At 36.7% G+C, this 20,952-nt stretch overlaps 1 long non-coding RNA gene across 4 annotated transcripts in view; it reads right to left on the bottom strand.

Annotated features, from left to right (window-relative positions):
• LOC136794497 (uncharacterized) overlaps window positions 1-20,952 on the bottom strand; it is a 226,922-nt gene that overhangs the window by 22,086 nt on the left and 183,884 nt on the right. For 2 of the 4 annotated variants that reach the window (XR_010841365.1, XR_010841368.1), the window contains exon 8: window positions 8,143-8,199. The exons of the other annotated variants lie outside the window; for them this stretch is intronic. This is a non-coding gene — a long non-coding RNA (uncharacterized lncRNA). Of the gene's footprint in view, window positions 1-8,142; window positions 8,200-20,952 lie in introns of those variants that run through there. 4 annotated transcript variants of the gene reach the window in all.

Below are 20,952 nucleotides of genomic sequence, written 5' to 3'. Positions count from 1 at the left end.
AAGAATAAAATTGGACTCCTATTTTATACCACTTACAAAAAATAACTTGAAAAGGATTAAAGACTTAAACATAAGATATGAAACCATAAAACCCTAGAAGAAATCCTAGAAAAAAAAGCTCCTTGACATTGGTCTTTACAACAATATTTTGGATATGACAAAAGCACAAGCAACAGAAGCAAAAGTAAGCAAGCAGGACTATATCAAACTAAAAAGCTTCTTCACAACAAAAGAAATGACAGACAAAATAAAAAGGTAATCTACAGAACAAGAGAAAACATTTGCAAACCAACTATCTGCTAAGGAGTTAATATTAAAATATATAAATAATTCATACAATTCAAGAGCAAAACAACAAATAATCCAATTAAAAATGACAGAGGGGCTTCCCTGGTGGCACAGTGGTTGAGAGTCCGCCTACCGATGAAGGGGACACAGGTTCATGCCCCAGTCCAGGAAGATCTCACATGCCACGGAGTGGCTGGGCCTGTGAGCCATGACCACTGAGCCCGTGCATCCGGAACCTGTGCTCTGCAATGGGAGAGGCCACAAAAGTGAGAGGTCCGTGTACCACACACACACACACACACACACACAAAATGACAGAGGACCTGAATAGACATTTTCCACAAAGGATATACAAATGAGCAACAGGTACATGAGAAGATGCTCAACATCAATCATCATCAGGGAAATGTAAATCAAAACCACAATGAAAAATATTCCTCAAACGTGTTGAATGGCTATATTTAAAAAGACAAGTGATAACAAGGTCGGTGAGGATGTGGAGAAAAGAGAATCCTTGTAAATTGTTGGTAGAAATGTAAATTGATACAGCCACTATGAAAAAAGTATGGAGGATACTCAAAAAAGTAAAAATAGAATAACTGTATGATCCAGCAACCCCACTTCTGGGTACACATCAAAAAGAAATGAAATCGTATCTCAAAGAGATATCTACACTCTTATGTTCATTGCAGTATTATTCACAGTAGCCAAGATATGAAGTGCCCATTGGTGGATGAATGGATAAAAAAGATATGTGATATATATATATATATGTGTGTGTATATATATATATATATATATATATATATATATCTTACACAAGCAGAATATGAATCATGAGACAGAAGGAAATCCTGGTTTTTGTGACAATATGGATGAAACTTAAGGACATTATACTAAGTGAAATAATTCAGACAAAGACAAATGTTGTATGATATCACTTTTATGTGAAATCTACAGGAGAGATACTGATCAAAAGGAACAAACTTTCTGTTATAAGATAAACAAGTTTGGGGGATCTAATGTACAGCATGATGACTATACTTAATAATGTGTACTGTATACTTGAAAGTTGCTGAGAGAATATATCTTAACTGTTCTCACCACACAAAAGGGTAATTATGTGAGTTGATGAAGTTGTTAACTAACCCTATTATGGTAATCATTTTTTAATATATGCTTGTACAGAATCATCACTTTGTATACCTTAAACATACACAATGTTATGTGTCAATTAATCTCAATAAAGCTAGAAGAATAATAATAAATAATACATTTAAAGTTCTTCTTCATCCTCAGTTGGGGCCTACTGTAAATGAGAAATCTATAGTCCAAGAAGGTTATCACATTCCTTCTTCTCCCTTAGTCTGACCTAAGGTTTCACTCCCCTCAGGTTTCAATCCCCTAAGGTTTCATTTCCCATTTATTATAATCTAAGTTTGTAAGCCTAACAGGTTCAAAGAGGTGGGATCAGGAAGGAAAAATTAGGAAATCAAGAAAACTTCTTACTTGAGTAGAACTAATGTAATATGACTTCATGCTCTCTGAGCTAAGCAGTTGTTTAAAGCTAATTCTTTATCTCACTAATGAATGGTTCCATGGGTTCTTGCCTCAAATGTCAAGATAAAGGCTTTGAGAAGGCAAATTTCCACGAGGACTCTACTTAGGAGGGAAATAGTTCCTCGTGATTAAGAAAACTCAAGGGAGAATATCAGGCACGCCACATTTGGCTGTGATTCTGTTTCTTGTCCTGACTTTCTCGGAACAGAAGTTATCTGATAAAGGTCTGCTTCCAACCTACATAACATCAGAAATCTTTAAAAGCCAGACTTGAGGACTTAATATAACTGTGACTTTCCAATGCTTTCACAAAGGGTGCCTCTCTGTAAAGAGCTTCCTAATTCATTAAGTGGGATAGTCATTGAGATGTTAAAGTAGATCTGAATCTGAGAGACCTGTAGCTGGAGGTTAGAGGGAGACTTGCTTTTCCTTGGATACCATTAGATACTGGTCCTCTCCCTCTTCGCCCCACCCCTGCCCCTCCCCCTCTTTCCTCCTTTCCCCCCTCCCTTCTCTTTCTTCTTTTCTTTCTCCTCCTCCTCCTTCTCCTCCTCCTCCTCCTCCTTCTTCTTCTTCTTCTTTTTCTTCTTCTTCTTCCTCTTCTTCTTCTCCTCCTCCTCCTCTCTCTCTCTCTCTCTTCCCAGTCAAAAATTATTTTTTATATATACACACACTCAGAACCAGGGTCAATAAACACCAGTGACATTTTAACATCATATTCTCAAACAACTAAACCGGATTTGAAAATTGAAAGAAAAAACAAAACACTAGGTATATTTGACTTCTCTTTCTGTGTTGTGGGAGATATATTTTCCTCTGGCTAGTCATTTCCCCCTGAGTCTCTTTATTACTCAGCAGTGCTTTTGGGCAGGATTTAAAACAGACTAGGGACTACTCTCTCTCACATGATCTATATCTGGTCCTTGTGAAACACACAAATCCTTTGTCCTATTGAACTCTGCATGCATAGACCCAACCCAATGCAATAAGCTTAACCCTAGGGTTAGCAGCTAGGCTGCACAACTCCAACCCTTTAAATTTCTCAGGAGGAAGTTTAAAAAAAAAACAAAAAACACTTTACCATTTAACTCATTCTGCATGCATCAGATATTAAGATCTCTGAATAGTCTCCTTGTAATACCCTCATTAGATAATCGGAGGTGGGGCATTCATAGCCAAATTCTCTTCAGAAATCTTCATGAGTCTTCCTCTTGTCTCAGTCAACTTTTTACACTCCTGATATGGATAACATATTTTAGAACCATGCAACTACTTTTGGCTATCCATTTTGAAACACCTAAAAGTGTTCTGTCTTCCAACTCCCTTTGTTATCTGATGGCTATTGCCTTAAAGTCTCAGCCAAAACATGTCTTTTAACATCCTGTTATTAAGGGTTTGAGAAAAGGAGTGAAATAATCAGTTATGTTGACAAGGAATTACTCTGGTTGTTCTGCTATAAAATAGATTGTAGTGGTGAAAGAAAATGTGGAAGCACAAAAAAGCTTTTACAGTAGTCCAAGTGAGAAGACTAGAGTTGTAAAAAGAAGTTGTGTGCCAGATATATTTTCAAGGTAGAATCAGGCATCTCATAAATGATACGAAAAGTGTGAGGAAAAGAGAGGAGTCAAGGGTAACTTCTAGATTTTTATCCTGAGCAATTACGTGAGGGGAATGTCATTAACTAAAGACTGGGGAGACAGAGTGTTTAGAGAAGTAAAGTATTAAGAGTTCATTTTAGATATGTTAAGTTTGAAATGACTATTAAATATCCAGGTAGGAATGTCAAAGGGCTAATTGGATGTAAAAGTTTAGTCCTCAAGAGAGGCCTAGACATCAGGGCTAAAAATATCATAATCAACATTTAGGAGATATTGAAAACTGTGGGATCAAGCAGTATTACCTTGGAACTGAGTGCAGCTAGAGGAGAAAAGAGAGCAAAGAATTTAGTAGCCTTCAGGCACTTCAAAATTCACGTGTTACGAAAATGAGGAGGAACTAGCAAATAAGACTTAGAAGGAATGACCACTTAGGTAGATCCCAAGGTCTCTAAAAGGGGAAGCAATTAAGGGAGGGTCATTAGGTGAAATGATGAAATGCATAATATCCCATTTCCAGATATTCAAAACCTAAACATTGAGTTATACTGTTAATTTTTATGTAATATGAGTTTAGCTGATGTTTATTTTTTGGCCTATAGTTGTTAAAAGCTACAGAATCAGTTGTTAAAAATGCTGCCCTCCCATCATTAATTTATTTTCCACCTGGGTAAAATTTTAGTACGGCATATCTATGCAAATCTATTTTGGGGTTTTTCACAGTGTTCTATTGATATATGTGTCTATCCTTATGTCAACACCACAGTCTTGACTGTTGTAGTTCTATAATCAGTCTTATGATCAGATTAATTCTTCCTACTTTAGTCTTCTTTTCAAAATTATTTTAGCTATTTTAATACCTTTACATTTCCATGTAAATTTTAGAATAATCTTGTCTACATTTATAAAATATATGGCTGGGGGTTGATAGAAATTTGACTTAGGAATTGAGCTATAGGTTTTCCTATAAATCTTTTTGAAGAGAATACAAATATTTATAATGGTTAGTATCCCAATCCATGAGCACAAAATGTCTTTTTATTTCTTTAGATCTTCTTTGATTTATTTAATCAGTGTTTTGTAGTTTGTAGTATACAAGTCACATACATGTTGGATTAACACCTAAGTTTTTATTTATTTGAGTGTAATGCATTTTTGATTTCAATGTCCACATGTTCCACTGCAGTATCTAAAAATACAATTGATTTCTATACTACATGTATCTTGTATCCTGAAATCTTTCTCAATTCACTTATTACTCCTAAGAACTTTTATATAGATGCATTGGGTTTTATCAGCATAGACAACCATGTCATTTGTAAATAGGGATAGTATTATGTATTTAATTATTACATAAAAATAAATTTTAATTTTTTTAAATTTAATTTTATTTATTTATCTTTGGCTACATTGGGTCTTTGTTGCTGCACGTGGACTCTCTAGTTGTGGCGAGCAGGGGTTACTCTTTGTTGTGGTGCGTGGGCTTCTCATTGTGGTGGCTTCTCGTTGCAGAGCACAAGCTCTAGCCATGCAGGCTTCAGTAGTTGTGGTGCACGGGCTTAATTGCTCTGTGGCTTGTGGGATCTTCCTGGACCAGAGCTCGAACCCATGTTCCCTGCATTGGCAGGTGGATTCTTAACCACTGCGCCACCAGGGAAGTCCCTAAATCTTATTTTATATAAATTTAAAAATAAAAGAATTTCAACTTGAAGGAGGCAGCCCATATAGTTGTTGGTTTAACGCACAATATTTAAAAAAAAAACACAATCAAGTAGAAAAGATAAATGAAACTAAAAGCTAGTTCTTTGAAAAGGTAAACAAAATATCAAAACTTTTAGCCAAACTCATCAAGAAAAAGGAGAGAGGCCAAATCAATAAAATGAGAAATGAAAAAGGAGAAGTTACAATGAACACCACAGAAATACAAAGGACCATAAGAAATTACTACAAGCAACTATATGCCAATAAAATGGACAGCTTAGAAGAAATTAACAAATTCTTAGAAAGGTACAATCTCCCAAGACTGAACCAAGAAGAAATAGAAAATATAAACAGATCAATTACCAGTACTGAAATTGAATCACTAATTTTAAAACTCCCAACAAACAAAAATCCAGGAACATATGGATTCAAATGTGAATTCTACCATTTTAGAGAAGAGATAACACCTATACTTCTCAAATTATTCCAAAAAAATTGCAGAGGAAGGAACATTTCTGACCTTGTTCTATGAGGCCACTATCACCCTGTTACCATAACCAGGCAAAAATGTCACAAAAAAGAATAATTACAGGTCAATATCACTGGTGAACATAGACACAAAAGTCCTCAACAAAATACTAGCAAACAAACTCCAACAATAAATTAAAAGGATATACACCATGATCAAGTGGGATTTATCCCAGGGATGCAAGAATTTTTCAATATCCACAAATCAATCAATGTGATATACCACATTAACAAATCGAAGAGTAAAAACCATATTATCATCTCAATAGATGCAGAAAATGATTTTGATAAAATTCAACAACGATTTATGATAAAAACTCTCCAGAAAGTGGGCATAGAGGGAGCATATCTCAACATAATAAAGGCCATATATGACAAACCCAGTTACCATCATACTCAACAGTGAAAAGCTGAAAGCATTTCCTCTAAGATCATGAAAAAGACAAGGATGTCCAGTCTCACCACTTTTTTCCAACATAGTTTTGGAAGTCCTAACCACAGTGTTCAGAAAAGTAAAAGAAATTAAAAGAATCCAAATTGGAAAAGAAGTAAAACTGTCACAGTTTGTAGATGACATGATGCTATACATAGAAAATCCTAAAGATGCTACCAGACAATTACTGGAGCTCATCAATGAATTCAGTAAAATTGTGGATACAAAATTAACATATAGAAATCTGTTGCATTTCTATATACTAACAACAAAATATCAGAAAGAGAAATTAAGGAAACAATCCCATTTACCATCACATCAGAAAGAATAAAATGCCTAGGAATAAACCTACCTAAGGAGGCCAAAGACCTGTAGTCTGAAAACTATAAGACACTGATGAAAGAAATTGAAGATGGCACAAACAGATGGAAAGATATACCCTGTTCTTGGATTACAAGAATAAATATTGTTAAAATGATCATACTACCCAAGGCAATCTGTAGATTCAATGTAATCCCTATCAAAATACCAATGGCATTTTTCACAGAACTAGAACAAAAATATTTTAAATTTGTATGGAAATACAAAAGACCCTGAATAGCCAAAAGAATCTTGAGAAAGAAAAATGGAGCTGGAGGAATCATGGTTCCTCACTTCGGATACACTACAAAGCTACAGTAATCAAAACAGTATGGTACTGGAACAAAAACAGACATATAAATCAATGGAACAGGATAGAAAGCCCAGAAACAAACCCATGGACTTATGGTTAATCAATCTCTGACCAAGAAGACAAGAATATACAATGGAGAAAAGAGAGTCTCTTCAATAAGTAGTGCTGGGAAAACTGGACAGAGAGGAGAATGAAAACTGGACATGTAAGAGAATGAAATTAGAACACTCTCTAATAGCACATACAAAAATAAACTCAAAATGGATTAAAGACCAAAGTATAAGATCATATACTGTAAAACTTCTAGAGGAAAACACAGGCGGAACACTCTTTGACATAAATCGCAGCAATATTTTTTTGGATTCACCTCCTAGAATAATGGAAACAAAAGCAAAAATAAACGATGGAACCTAATTAAACCTAAAAGTTTTTACACAGTTAAGGAAATCATAAACAAAATGAAAGGAAAACCTATGGTCTGGGAGAACATATTTGCAAATGATGCTGCCAACAAGGAATTAATTTCCAAAATAAACAAACAGGTCATACAGCTTAACATCAGAAAAATAACTCCATCCAAAAATGAGCAGAAGACCTAAATAGATATTTCTCCAAAGAATACATATGGATGGGCAACAGGCACAGGAAAAATGTTTAATATTGCTAATTATTAGAGAAATGCAAATCAAAATTACAATAAGATATCACCTCACAACGGTCAGAATGGCCATCACTAAAAAGTCTGGAGAGGGTGTGGAAAAAAGAGTACATTCCTACACTGATGGTGGGAGTGTAAATTGGTGCAGCCACTATGGGAAACAGTATGGAGGTTCCTTAAAAAACTAAAAATAGTTACCATATGATCCTGCAATCCCAATCCTGGGCATATATCTGGAGAAAACACTAATTCGAAAAGATACAAGCTCCCCTGTGTTCATTGAACTACTATTTATACAGCCAAGACATGGAAGTAACGTAAATGTCCATCAACTGAGGACTGGATAAAGAGTATGTAGTATATATACACAATGGAATATTACTCAGCCACAGAAAAGAACGAAATAATGCTATTTGCAGCAACATGGATGGACCTAGAGATTACTATATTAAGTGAAGTTAAGTCAGACAGAGAAAGGCAAATATCACATGAAATCACTTATATATGAAATCTAAAAAAAAAAAAAAAAAAAAAAAAAAGATACCAATGAACTTATTTACAAAACAGAAATAGGCTCACAGAAATAGAAAACAAACTTATGGTTACCAAAGGGAATAGAAGGGGGTGGGGAAGAAATAAATTTGGAGTTTGGGATTAACATATACATACTACTATATATAAAATAGATTAAAAGACAAGGACCTACTGTATAGCACCGGGAACTGTATTCAATATCTTGCAACAACCTACAATGGAAAAGAGTCTGAAAAAGAATATATATATATATATATATATTCAGTTACATATATGTATATATCGATACATAAAACTGAATCACTTTGCTGTACAATGGAAACTAACACAACATTGTAAATTAACTATACTTCAAAAAGAAAATGGTTAAAAAAATAAGAATATAGCACAATATTTCATGCCCTGCAAGACAGCATTTGGTACTCCCAATGTGTTTTCTTATCAGCGATGCTTTAGCTAAGACTATAAAGGATCAATATAGCATTTTATAAGGCTAGAAGAAAATTCCTTACTACTTTGTCAGTTAGTATATATCCATGTTACCCTATTATTGAAAGAATAACGATGTGTCCCTGAGTCAGTACTAGGAGAGAATTCTCATTTAAAAAATAAATTAAAAGGAAAAGATGTAAAGAGTTTCAGTTACTTCAGAAACAGAAAGAAGAAAATATATAATTTTGCTTCACCATCTGCATTCATCTATTTGCTCTACAAAGGACAGCATCTGATGGACAAAATTGCTCAGATCCAGCCCTGACATACTCCCCAGTTAACTCTAACAGTGCTTTCCAAAGATGGACTTTGACTTTGGCCATTTAATGAACAAATCCAATCAGACACCCTGTAGAGAAAATGGAAAACAGGTGTCCTTGAGAATGATAAATAACTAATTGTGGAGGGGACTTGTAAAGCATACCACTATAGAAGTTGTTTTATATTCAATCTCACCACTGGATTTTTTTTTAGTGGATTGATACCAGGTTTTCTTTGTCCTATGACAAACTTCCAGTTCAGACTGTCAGGAGACAATCCATCACAATGGAATACTATTACCTTTCAACTGAGTCTATGGAATCAGATTCATGAGAAAATAAGTGGCTGTTGTTCAAATTACCTCCGTTTGATGGAAAGCTGAGGCATCACCCACCTATATAAGCATGAATTTCTTGTGTGAAATGGTTTGTTTGAGGTGCCTTTGAATACTAATGCTGAGCGAATAGAAGCTGAATAATCTTCTCTATGTTCAAGTCAACAAAGTAATACACTGCATTATAGAATGAGAGGGTCAAACACAGATCACTGGAATGGGACATTGGATCATATCGTATAGCCTTTGTAAGACCGTCATCCCAGCACTCCCCTAAATCCTACTAGAATCAAAAACCAGTTGTTTATATATAGGTATTGAGGTACATGATTGCTATATAACTAGGGAAATTCACCTGACAAACTCCTCATCACCTCTCAATCTCTAGTTCATATTTCAACTTCTCCATGAACTTTTTAAAATTCTCCACTACTCATCTCTCCCTTCTCTGCTTGCACAGATTCACATCACTTTGATGGCACCTATTCACATTTTCCTACAATCATCCACTCACAAGTCTATTGCTCACAATCTATAAACTTAATCACTACTCTATTCCCTACAACATAATGGGTCTCTCTAATCATCTCTAAAATGAATAACTGAATAAATATAGCCATGTGACAAGGTATAAAGAATAATGCTGTGCAGGCAGCATTTAGCTCACAGCCCCTGGTTAAGTCTTCAACTTATTTTGCTGATAACCACCAAGGAGGTATATAACCTTGTGCTGTCCTATTGTAGTGGATACTGTTGGTACCTTTCCCTGAACACTTTTACTATTTACTGTGTGTTGTACACACACACACACACCCTAACCCCAACCTCAGTTGCTGTGAATATTGGCTGAGAATAACTCACAGCAGGTATCTTCACCAAAGAAGGAACACATCCCACTGCAACACTGCAAACCTGACTTATAGCCAGAGACAAAGGGAAAGCAAGGGAATTCAAAGGCCTAGACCTCTGAACTCAAGGTGGGATAGGCTCTGTGGTACCATATGTGTTCCAGAGCTTCCCTAAGGGATAAGACTGAAGCCAATCTCCAGATGAGACTGAATTTTTGCTTTGTTTCTTCCTCTCCAATCCTGTTTTGCTCACTTCCCTCCTGCTTTAGTGAATCACTTGAAGAAGAATCTCCATCTCAGGTTCTACAATACTTCAGGGTAATTTGACCCAACATAGCTGGTACTGGAAGTTGTTCTTAGAAGCAGACTTTGTAGCCAGAATTCTGGAGTGGTTCACCCGCTGGCTGGATGGAAAGGAGGGCTTATCAGTGGTGGTGGGTGTTCTATTTATAGGTCATGGCATGCTTTAAGCTGCAACTGCTAAAAACTTCATCTTTTCTGGACCCAGAAGGGACACAGGCAAAGGGGAAGCAAGAACTAGCTTGTACAATGTCTTGAGTTTGCAAGATCAGGGAGAAACAGCAACTCTAAGGACTATGAAATTTGGTGGCTGTTCTAAAATGCCACTGATTCATTGAAGAGAGAAAACAACAAGCTCAAACCTATTAATCAACAATTTAAAGCAAAGTGTGAGAGTCAGAGGGCAGCATTTAAAGCGATGCTCACCTCATGCAGCCAGAGGATAGACATAGAAAATCAGTCACAGGACATAAGTGGAAGAGAAGCAGAGCTTCAGAGAAAGCTGAGTTCTCAGCCCTGGTGAGTCTTCCATGCTGTAGCAAGAGCCTTTATAGGGAAGAAATAGGATCCTGAAACCTGAGATGGGGATGTCTGGATAGATGAAAATCATGCTACCTAACTAATAGAACCAGAATAAGGTTTCTTTAATAATTCAGTGTCAGAATCCATGGAAATTATTTAACTATGTTTGGGACATGGGATGCACTTGAAAACATGGCTGGTAGTATTTTTCACTTAAACAAATAAGGTCTGGACTTTTAAATTTTTCTTTTGGGCAGAACTAATTTGGAAAGATGACATGGGATGTGTTGGCAATTATCTTAATCTAAAATTTTTAAATGAGATAGCTCTAGATTACACTGACCAATACAGTAGACTGGAACCACATCTGGTTATAAATGAATTATAGTCAATTAAAATTCAATAAAATTTTAAAATCAGTTCCTCAACTGCACTAGGTACATTTCAATTGCTTTGCTCAATAGCCACACGTAGCCACACGCAGCTATTCTGATGGAAAGCGCAGATAGAGGATGTTTCCATCATCATGGAGCACAGCTCCAAATCATGCAAATTTCACAAGGTAAAAGAAGGTTCTTCTCTGAGAGTGATTTATATGTATAGTAGCTAACAGCACTTATGCCTACATCAAGGTGTGTGGACCTTAATTGTATTGCCTTTTTATTCCTCACAGACTGAAATTTAAATGAAACAATCCTTGCAGAACTTTGATCTTGTTGAATGTAACAAGAAGTGTTAGCCTACGCAGTGTCATTAATGAGAATATCACTTATAAGATCTCTATAGTCATTAAAAAACATTTACATTATACAGTCTGCTAATTTTCATTGGGATTTTCCCTAATTATAATAATGCAGTTCTTCAGCTATAATTTGAATATAGTGACAATGCATAGGCCAACTTGATTGTTTTTCATTTGTTTTTAATACCATATTAATCCTTTTCCCATTTAATACTTTCTACCATTAATTTTAAATTCTGCCAGCAACTTCCTATATATAGTTTGCAGTCTTTATGCCATTTACAAATGATCACATTCTTTCAACATAAGTGATCATATCTCAAATTTAATTTCATCAAGAATAACGTCTGCCTTTCCTACTTCTTTGGCATTTATTCACATTATCTTGAACTGTGATGTGCAACTGCTGTTACTAGTTGAAGGATAGACTTATTTAACAACAGATAGGCTCTGTGGTTGGCAATATTATAAACTACAGAAGTAATACAAGATTTTCCTTCTTTTTCTGTTTGAAAATGATAAGGCTAATCTTGTCTCTATTCTTTTCTCTAATCCAATCTGGTTTTAAGAGCTGTTCTGTATAATCATTATTTATTAATTGTACAAACTTATATTAAACAGCTGTACTGTACTATCAGTAGGACAGTTATTTTCAAAATTCAAAAATCAGAACTTTTTTCTAAAAATTACTGGATGCTAAATTGGTCATTTGACTATATTTTTCATTTCCACAGTTATTTTGTTGTAACTTATGCAGGGCCACAACACATAGTAGATGTTATCCTTGCCTTTGGTCAGTGATAGGTCACAGGTAGATACTAATCTATAGGATAAATATCCCAAATTTATATGTTGCACATTAAAGTCAAAAATTCAAATACAGAAAAGTATAAAAATATATTGCAAAAAATCAGATGAAATAGAAACAGATTAAATGTTCATTCTCATCATGGTTTCTTGTTTTGATGGGTGGGGAGTAATCATGAGAAATCCCTGATGTGCAAAATCTCAAAAAAAAAAACCAAACAGGAATTGAACAACTTTATATGGAACTCCTTCCAAACCCACAAAATGTAGGAAAGTATAGATTTAACAAAGAAACTTGACCTGTTGGGTTAAATAATAATTATCTGCATGGTGTGATTTAACAACTACTGATCCATCAGGCCAAGCTAGGTTTTGCTGCAGTAAAAAATAACCCAATAATCTTAGTGGCTTATAACACAGTTTTATTTCTGGTCAGGATCCATGTCTATCAGGCATCAGCAACTGCTTTGCTCTATAACATCCTCAATCCAGGACCCAAGCTTATGGAGCAGCCTTTGTCTGGAATATTGCTTGTCCTGGTGGCAGAGGGAAGAAAGACATGGAAAACCACACACAGGCTTTTAAAGTTTCCCCAGCAAGTAACACATACCACTTCCACCACACCTCATTGTCAACACCAGTCTTGTGCTCACTCCTATGTTTAGCAGAACAGAGTATACATGTATAAAACTCCCTCAAGGAGGGGCACAACAGGCAAAGGAAGCAAAATATTTGCTTAGAGTACTACAGACTACCCTAACTCCCAAGGTCAATTCATCCCAAAATGCCAAATACATGTTTTGCTGCACTGCCTGATTGTTTCCATGTCATCATATTATTTTAGCTGATTTCCATTAAAATTTAAATATGCTACTTTCTGAAAAGTCTTCAGCCTGAGCCCTGAATCTGAAGAGAAATTTGCAGTTTTCCTGCTGTTCTGCAACAGAGTGTTCCAATTCAGTTTACCAGTAATAAAGCTGGTATTTTAATTTGTTCCTAACTTTCATGTCTATTTCCTATTTCTCATATGGACCAGAAAATAAGAGGAAGAGGAGGTTGACTGATAGCCTGGAGCCCGACCTCTGTGTGATAGTCTCATTCACAGTGCCTTCTGATCAGAGAATGCTTTTCTCTGCAAAGGAAAGACATCTGCAAGAGGCTTTCACACACTTTATCCCATTTAATCCTCATAGGATCCCTGTCAGGTATTATTATTGTCAGTTAACAGGTGATGATACTGAGACTCAGATAACCTAAGTCAATTGCTCAGAGCAGGGATTTAAATCTGTGCCCTGTCAGCTACTTCACCTTGCCCATTTCCTTTTGTGCCAAAAGTGTAAGCATCCTTTAAGACCCAGGTCTTATGTCATATTCTCATGGCAACCTGCCTTGTTGTCTATCTCCCAAGCTAAGTTAGCACCATCCTTCCCAGCACTGTGTGATTATCTCCCCCACCGGACTTTTAGTTTCTTTAGGGCAAGTAAGTTCTTATTTACCTTGTATCCTCAAGGCTTAGCACAGTGCCTGTCATGGGCCTCACCATTATTAAGATTAAAAAAATGAATGAGTAAACTGTGCATGTAGTTTCAAGCTTGGTCAAAAAATGCTCTAATCAATGTACTAAATCAGATAGGGTACAAATACATTGAACCTAGATAGCACTGAATAATTGAAGGTAACTAACTGGAAATCAATTGACCTGGATCTTTTTTTTTTTTTTTTTTTTTTTTTTTTTCCGGTACGCGGGCCTCTCACTGTCGTGGCCTCTCCCTCTCCCGTTGCGGAGCACAGGCTCCGGACGCGCAGGCTCATTGGCCATGGCTCACGGGCCCAGACGCTGCGCGGCATGTGGGATCCTCCCAGACTGGGGCACGAACCTGTGTCCCCTACATCGGCAGGTGGACTCAACCACTGCGCCACCAGGGAAGCCCTGACCTCGATCTTAACTGTGGCTCAGTCACTATCTACTGTTGTCATCGTAGCACTTTAGCTTTCATAGCTATTAAGTGAAGGGGTAGGAATTATCAGGAGCACAAAAAAGATTTTTCCGAAAGAGGGGACAGCACAGGAAATAATATAAAAAATGAGAGGCCATATATTTTGGTGGAAAAACAAGAATTGTTTAAGGTCACTGGAGATTGAAATGAGATGGACATTAAGAAAGTGATATGGAAGAAGAAGCCAGATGGTGAAAGATTTCCTTTCCTAAGTTATCTGTTAACAATGAGAAATTCAGGAGGCAGTTTCACCCCGAGACCCAGGCAATTGCAGTCCCTACTCTAGACTCCAGGCTTCAGAAAACCCTCTCTCTGGCTTTTGTCCAGCTGACCCCCTCCCCATGGGACAAGGGTTCTGCTGGGACAAGTGAACATGCCCACCTGGAGCCCAAGTCCCAGCCTTTTCCCTGCCCCCTCACACTCCCAATCTCTACAGCCCCCTTCCATCCTTCCACTCTAAACTATACTCTAGGTATTCCTAACCCTGATCTTACTTGCCCAGATGCCCTCAAATCCATTTCCAGAGCCTGCAAATTTCTTCCCCATCTCATCCTCCCAAGCAAAGACCATAGTACTGGTGTATGCATCTCTGGGCATGGGGAGAATCCGGGGGCTGCTGCTGGCTGACAGTAGGGTTGTGGGTAAAGATTAGACATCCAAATGTGAAGCAGAGCTGGGGTTCAAAGAGAAAGCAGGAAGAAGGTAAGGGAGTCACAGGTCACAGGCATGGCTTCTAACTGTACCTTTACCTATGCAAATGTTAGGGGCAGGCTTGTAGGGAGGGCCCCAATTTTAACCATTTCTCATAATTTTTTAAACTATGAGGATTACTTGATTCCTATAAATGAATTAACATATTTGCACTAAAATTAAATTTTAGTGAACTAGTGAATTAAAAAATATTTTAGTGAACTACAAAAATGTTTTTTTCTAGTTCCCATGCTGAATTAGATTAATTGCTTCACCTGCACTTTCAAGAAAGTGATCCTTCTGCCTTTTAAAATTTTGTAAGTAAGAACGCTAGCTATCCAATATGACAGGAAATCCACTCATCTTGCAAAGGCAGAACCTTAAGTCCTCAGGAGACGCCTCATCATAACAGTGAATGAATTTATAGTGAACAAGTATTTTCCTACTCCCTGAAAGATTTCAATATTGACTTTCTTCTAGAACTCAAATTCTTTTTTGTTTGTTTGTTTTTTATATTTTTTCCTTCTTATAAACAGCTTTATTGAAATGTAATTCATATACCACACAATTCGCCCATTTAATATGTGTAATTCAATGGTTTTTAGTATATCCCTAGAGTTGTGCAGCCATTACCACAAACAATTTTAGAACATTTTCATCACCCCAAAAAGAAACCCCATACACATTAGCAGTCACTCTATTTCCCCCCAAGACCCCCAGACCTAGGCAACCACTATTCTACTTTCTGCCTCTATAGATATGCCTACTCCGGGCATTTTATATAAATGGAATCATATAATATTTGTCCTTTTGTGACTGTTTTTTTTCACTTAGCATAATGTTTTCAAGGTTCATACATGTGGTATTGGATATCAGTACTTCATTCTTTTTAAGGCCAAGTAATACACTATCGTATGGATATACTACATTTTATCTATTCATCAGTTGATGGGCATTTGGGTTGTTTCCAATTTTGGCTGTTATGACTAATTCTGCTATGAACATTTGTCTACTCTGGGCACTTTGAGAGATGTCAATGCTATGGAAGAAAGGTAGGGTTCTGAGGCTGGTGTTCTTTCCCTTGCTGCCTTTTCACTCCTCTACTCCAAAAGATGAGAAACCCTCAACCACAGTTCTTGAAGTTTCTACAGAAGTGTTTCTTTTAGAGGCTTGCTTCTGGTTCTCTATGTCAAGCTCTGTTCCTTGGTGTTGGGCACAGGAACGCAAAAATGGGAAGGTCACCTCTTTCCCCAGCATCAAATCAGGAATGTTGAGTCCCCCAATGTCATTTCCACAGCAACTCCTTTTTTTTTTTAACATTTTTTTTTTTTGGTGCTAGGCGGGCCTCTCACTGTTGTGGCCTCTCCCATTGCGGAGCACAGGCTCCGGACGAGCAGGATCAGCAGCCATGGCTCACGGGCCCAGCCGCTCCACGGCATGTGGGATCTTCCCGGACCGGGGCACGAACCCGTGTCCACTGCATCGGCAGGCGGATTCTCAACCACTGCGCCACCAGGGAAGCCCTTTTTTTTAACATCTTTATTGGAGTATAACTGTTTTACAATAGTGTGTTAGTTTTTCCTTTACAACAAAGTGAATCAGTTATACATATACATATGTTCCCATATCTCTTCCCTCTTGCATCATCCTCTCTCCCACCCTCCCTATCCCACCCCTCTAGATGGTCACAAAGCACAAAGGTGATCTCTACGTGTCATGCAGCAGCTTCCCACTAGCTATCTAATTTACATTTGATAGTGTATATATGTCCCTGCCACTCTCCCACTTTGTCACAGCTTACCCTTCCCCCTCCCCATATCCTCAAGTCCATGCTCTAGTAGGTCTGTGTTTTATTCCCGTCCTACCACTAATCTCCTCATGACATTTTTTTTTTAGAGTCCATATATATGTGTTAGCATATGGTATTTGTTTTTCTCCTTCTGACTTACTTCACTCTGTATGACAGACTCCAGGTCTATCCACCTCATTACAAATAACTCAGTTTCATTTCTTTTTATGGCTGAGTAATATTCCATTGTATATATGGGCCACATCTTCTTTATCCATTCAAATATTGATGGACACTTAGGTTGCTTCCATGTCCTGGCTATCATAAATAGAGCTGCAATGAACATTTTGGTACATGACTCTTTTTGAATTATGGTTTTCTCAGGGTATATGCCCAGTAGTGGCTTTGCTGGGTCATATGGTAGTTCTATTTTTAGTTTTTTAAGGAACCCACATACTGTTCTCCATAGTAGCTGTATCAATTTACATTCCCACCAGCAGTGCAAGAGGGTTCCCTTTTCTCCACACCCTCTCCGGCATTTATTGTTTCTAGAGTTTTTGATGATGGCCAATCTGACTGGTGTGAGGTGATATCTCATTGTAGCTTTGATTTGCATTTCTCTAATGATTAATGATGTTGAGCATTCTTTCATGTGTTTGTTGGCAATCTGTATATCTTCTTTGGAGAAATGTCTATTTAGTTCTTCTGCCCATTTTTGAATTGGGTGGTTTGCTTTTTTGTTATTGAACTGCATGAGTTGCTTATAAATTTTGGAGATTAATCCTTTGTCAGTTGCTTCATTTGCAACAATTTTCTCCCATTCTGAGGGTTGTCTTTTGGTCTTGTTTATGGTAACCTTTGCTGTGCAAAAGCTTTTAAGTTTCAGTAGGTCCCATTTGTTTATTTTTGTTTTTATTTCCATTTCTCTAGGAGATGGGTCAAAAAGGATCTTGCTGTGACTTATGTCATAAAGTGTTCTGCCTATATTTTCCTCTAAGAGTTTGATAGTGTCTGGCCTTAGATTTAGGTCTTTAACCCATTTTGAGTTTATTTTTGTGTGTGGTGTTAGGGAGTGTTCTAATTTCATACTTTTACTGGTAGCTGTCCAGTTTTCCCAGCACCACTTATTGAAGAGGCTGTCTTTTCTCCACTGTATATTCTTGCCTCCTTTATCAAAGATAAGGTGACCATATGTGTGTGGGTTTATCTTTGGGCTTTCTATCCTCTTCCATTGATCTATATTTCTGTTTTTCTGCCAGTACCATACTGTCTTGATTACTGTAGCCTTGTAGTATAGTCTGAAGTCAGGGAGCATGATTCCTCTGGCCACATTTTTCATTCTCAAGATTGCTTTGGCTATTCGGGGTCTTTTGTGTTTCCATACAAATTGTGAAATTTTTTGTTCTAGTTCTGTAAATAAATGCCAGTGGTAATTTGATAGTGATTGCATTGAATGTGTAGATTGCTTTGGGTAGTAGAGTCATTTTTACAATGTTGATTCTTCCAATCCAAGAACATGGTATATCTCTCCATCTATTTGTACCATATTTAATTTCTTCCATCAGTGTCTTATAATTTTCTGCATACAGGTCTTTTGTCTCCTTAGGTAGGTTTATTCCTAGATATTTTATTCTTTTTGTTGCAATGGTAAATGGGAGTGTTTTCTTAATTTCATTCTCAGATTTTTCATCATTAGTGTATAAGAATGCCAGAGATTTCTGTGCATTAATTTTGTATCCTGCTACTTTACCAAATTCATTGATTAGCTCTAGTAGTTTTCTGGTAGCATCCTTAGGATTCTCTATGTATAGTATCATGTCATCTGCAAACAGTGACAGCTTTACTTCTTTTTCTACTTGGATTCCTTTTATTTCTTTATTTTCTCTGATTGCTGTGGCTAGAACTTCCAAAACTATGTGGAATAAGAGTGGTGAGAGTGGGCAACCTTGTCTTGTTCCTGATCTTAGTGGAAATGGTTTCAGTTTTTCCACCATTGAGAACGATGCTGGCTGTGGGTTTGTCATATATGGCCTTTATTATGTTGAGGAAAGTTCCCTGTATGCCTACTTTCTGCAGTGATTTTATCAGAAATGGGTGTTGAATTTTGTCAAAAGCTTTCTCTGCATCTATTGAGATGATCATATGGTTTTCTCCTTCAGTTTGTTGACATGGTGTATCACATTGATTGATTTGCGTATATTGAAGAATCCTTGCATTCCTGGAATAAACCTCACTTGATCATGGTGTATGATCCTTTTAATGTGCTGTTGGATTCTGTTTGCTAGTATTTTGTTGAGGATTTTTGCACCTATGTTCACCAGTGATATTGGCCTATAGTTTTCTTTCTTTGTGACGTCTTTGTCTGGTTTTGGTATCAGGGTTATGGCGGCCTCATAGAAAGAGTTTGGGAGTGTTCCTCCCTCTGCTATCTGTTGGAAGAGTTTGAGAAGGATAGGTGTTAGCTCTTCTCTAAATGTTTGATAGAATTCGCCTGTGAAGCCATCTGGTCCTGGGCTTTTGTTTGTTGGAAGATTTTTAATCACAGTTTCAATTTCAGTGCTTGTGATTTGTCTGTTCATATTTTCTATTTCTTCCTGGTTCAGTCTTGGCAGGTTGTGCATTTCTAAGAATTTTTCCATTTCTTCCAGGTTGTCAATTTTATTAACATACAGTTGCTTGTAGTAATCTCTAATAATCTTTTGTATTTCTGTAGTGTCCATTGTTACATCTCCTTTTCATTTCTAATTCTATTGATTTGAGTCTTCTCCCTTTTATTCTTGATGAGTCTGGCTAATGGTTTATCAATATTATTTATCTTCTCAAAGAACTAGCTTTTAGTTTCATTGATCTTTGCTATTGTTTCCTTCATTTCTTTTTCATTTATTTCTGATCTGATCTTTATGATTTCTTTCCTTCTGCTAAATTTGGGGGTTTTTTGTTCTTCTTTCTCTTATTGCTTTAAGTGCAAAGTTAGGTTGTTTATTCGAGATGTTTCCTGTTTCTTAAGGTAGGATTATATTGCTAAAAACTTCCCTCTTAGAACTGATTTTGCTGTATCCCATAGGTTTTGTGTCATCGTGTCTCCATTGTCATTTGTTTCTAAGTATTTTTTGATTTCCTCTTTGATTTCTTCAGTGATCACATCTTTATTAAGTAGTGTATTGTTTCACCTCCATGTGTTTGTATTTTTTACAGATCTTTTCCTGTAATTGATATCTAGTCTCATAGCATTGTGGTCAGAAAAGATACTTGATACGATTTCAATTTTTTTAAAATTACCAAGGCTAGATTTGTGACCCAATATATGATCTATCCTGGAGAATATTCCATGAGAACTTGAGAAAAATGTGTATTCTGTTGCTTTTGGATGGAATATCCTATAAATATCAATTAAGTCCATCTTGTGTAATGTATCATTTAAACCTTGTGTTTCCTTATTTATTTTCATTTTGGATGATCTGTACATTGGTGAAAGTGGGGTGTTAAAGTCCCCTACTATGATTGTGTTACTGTCGATTTCCCCTTTTATGACTGTTAGTACTTGCCTTATGTATTGAGGTGCTCCAATGTTGGGTGCATAAATATTTACAATTGTTATATCTTCTTCATGGATCGATCCCTTGATCATTATGTAGTGTCCTTGTTTGTCTCTTGTAATAGTTTTTATTTTAAAGTCTATTTGTCTAATATGAGAATTGCTACTCCAGCTTTCTTCTGATTTCCATTTGCATGGAATATCTTTTTCCATCCCCTCACTTTCAGTCTGTATGTGTCCCTAGGTCTGAAGTGGGTCTCTTGTAGACAGCATATATATGGGTCTTGTTTCTGTATCCATTCAGCCAGTCTGTGTCTTTTGGTGGGAGCATTTAATCCATTTACATTTAAGGTAAGTATCAATATGTATGTTCTTATTACCATTTACTTAATTGTTTCAGGTTGTTCTTGTAGGTCTTTTCCTTCTCTTGTGTTTCTTGCCTAGAGAAGTTCCTTTAGCATTTGTTGTAGAGCTGGTTTGATGGTGCTGAACCCTCTCAGCTTTTGCTTATCTGTAAAGGTTTTAATTCCTCCATCAAATCTGAATGAGATTCTTGCTGGGTAGAGTAATCTTGGTTGTAGGTTTTTTTCCTTCATCACTTTAAATATGTCCTGCCACTCCCTTCTGGCTTGTAGAATTTCTGCTGAAAGATCAGATGTTAACCT

The sequence above is a fragment of the Kogia breviceps genome, chromosome 7 (genome assembly GCF_026419965.1).
Source record: "Kogia breviceps isolate mKogBre1 chromosome 7, mKogBre1 haplotype 1, whole genome shotgun sequence".
Taxonomy (NCBI): Eukaryota; Metazoa; Chordata; class Mammalia; order Artiodactyla; family Physeteridae; genus Kogia; species Kogia breviceps.
This window is presented reverse-complemented; position numbering and strand designations above follow the sequence as displayed.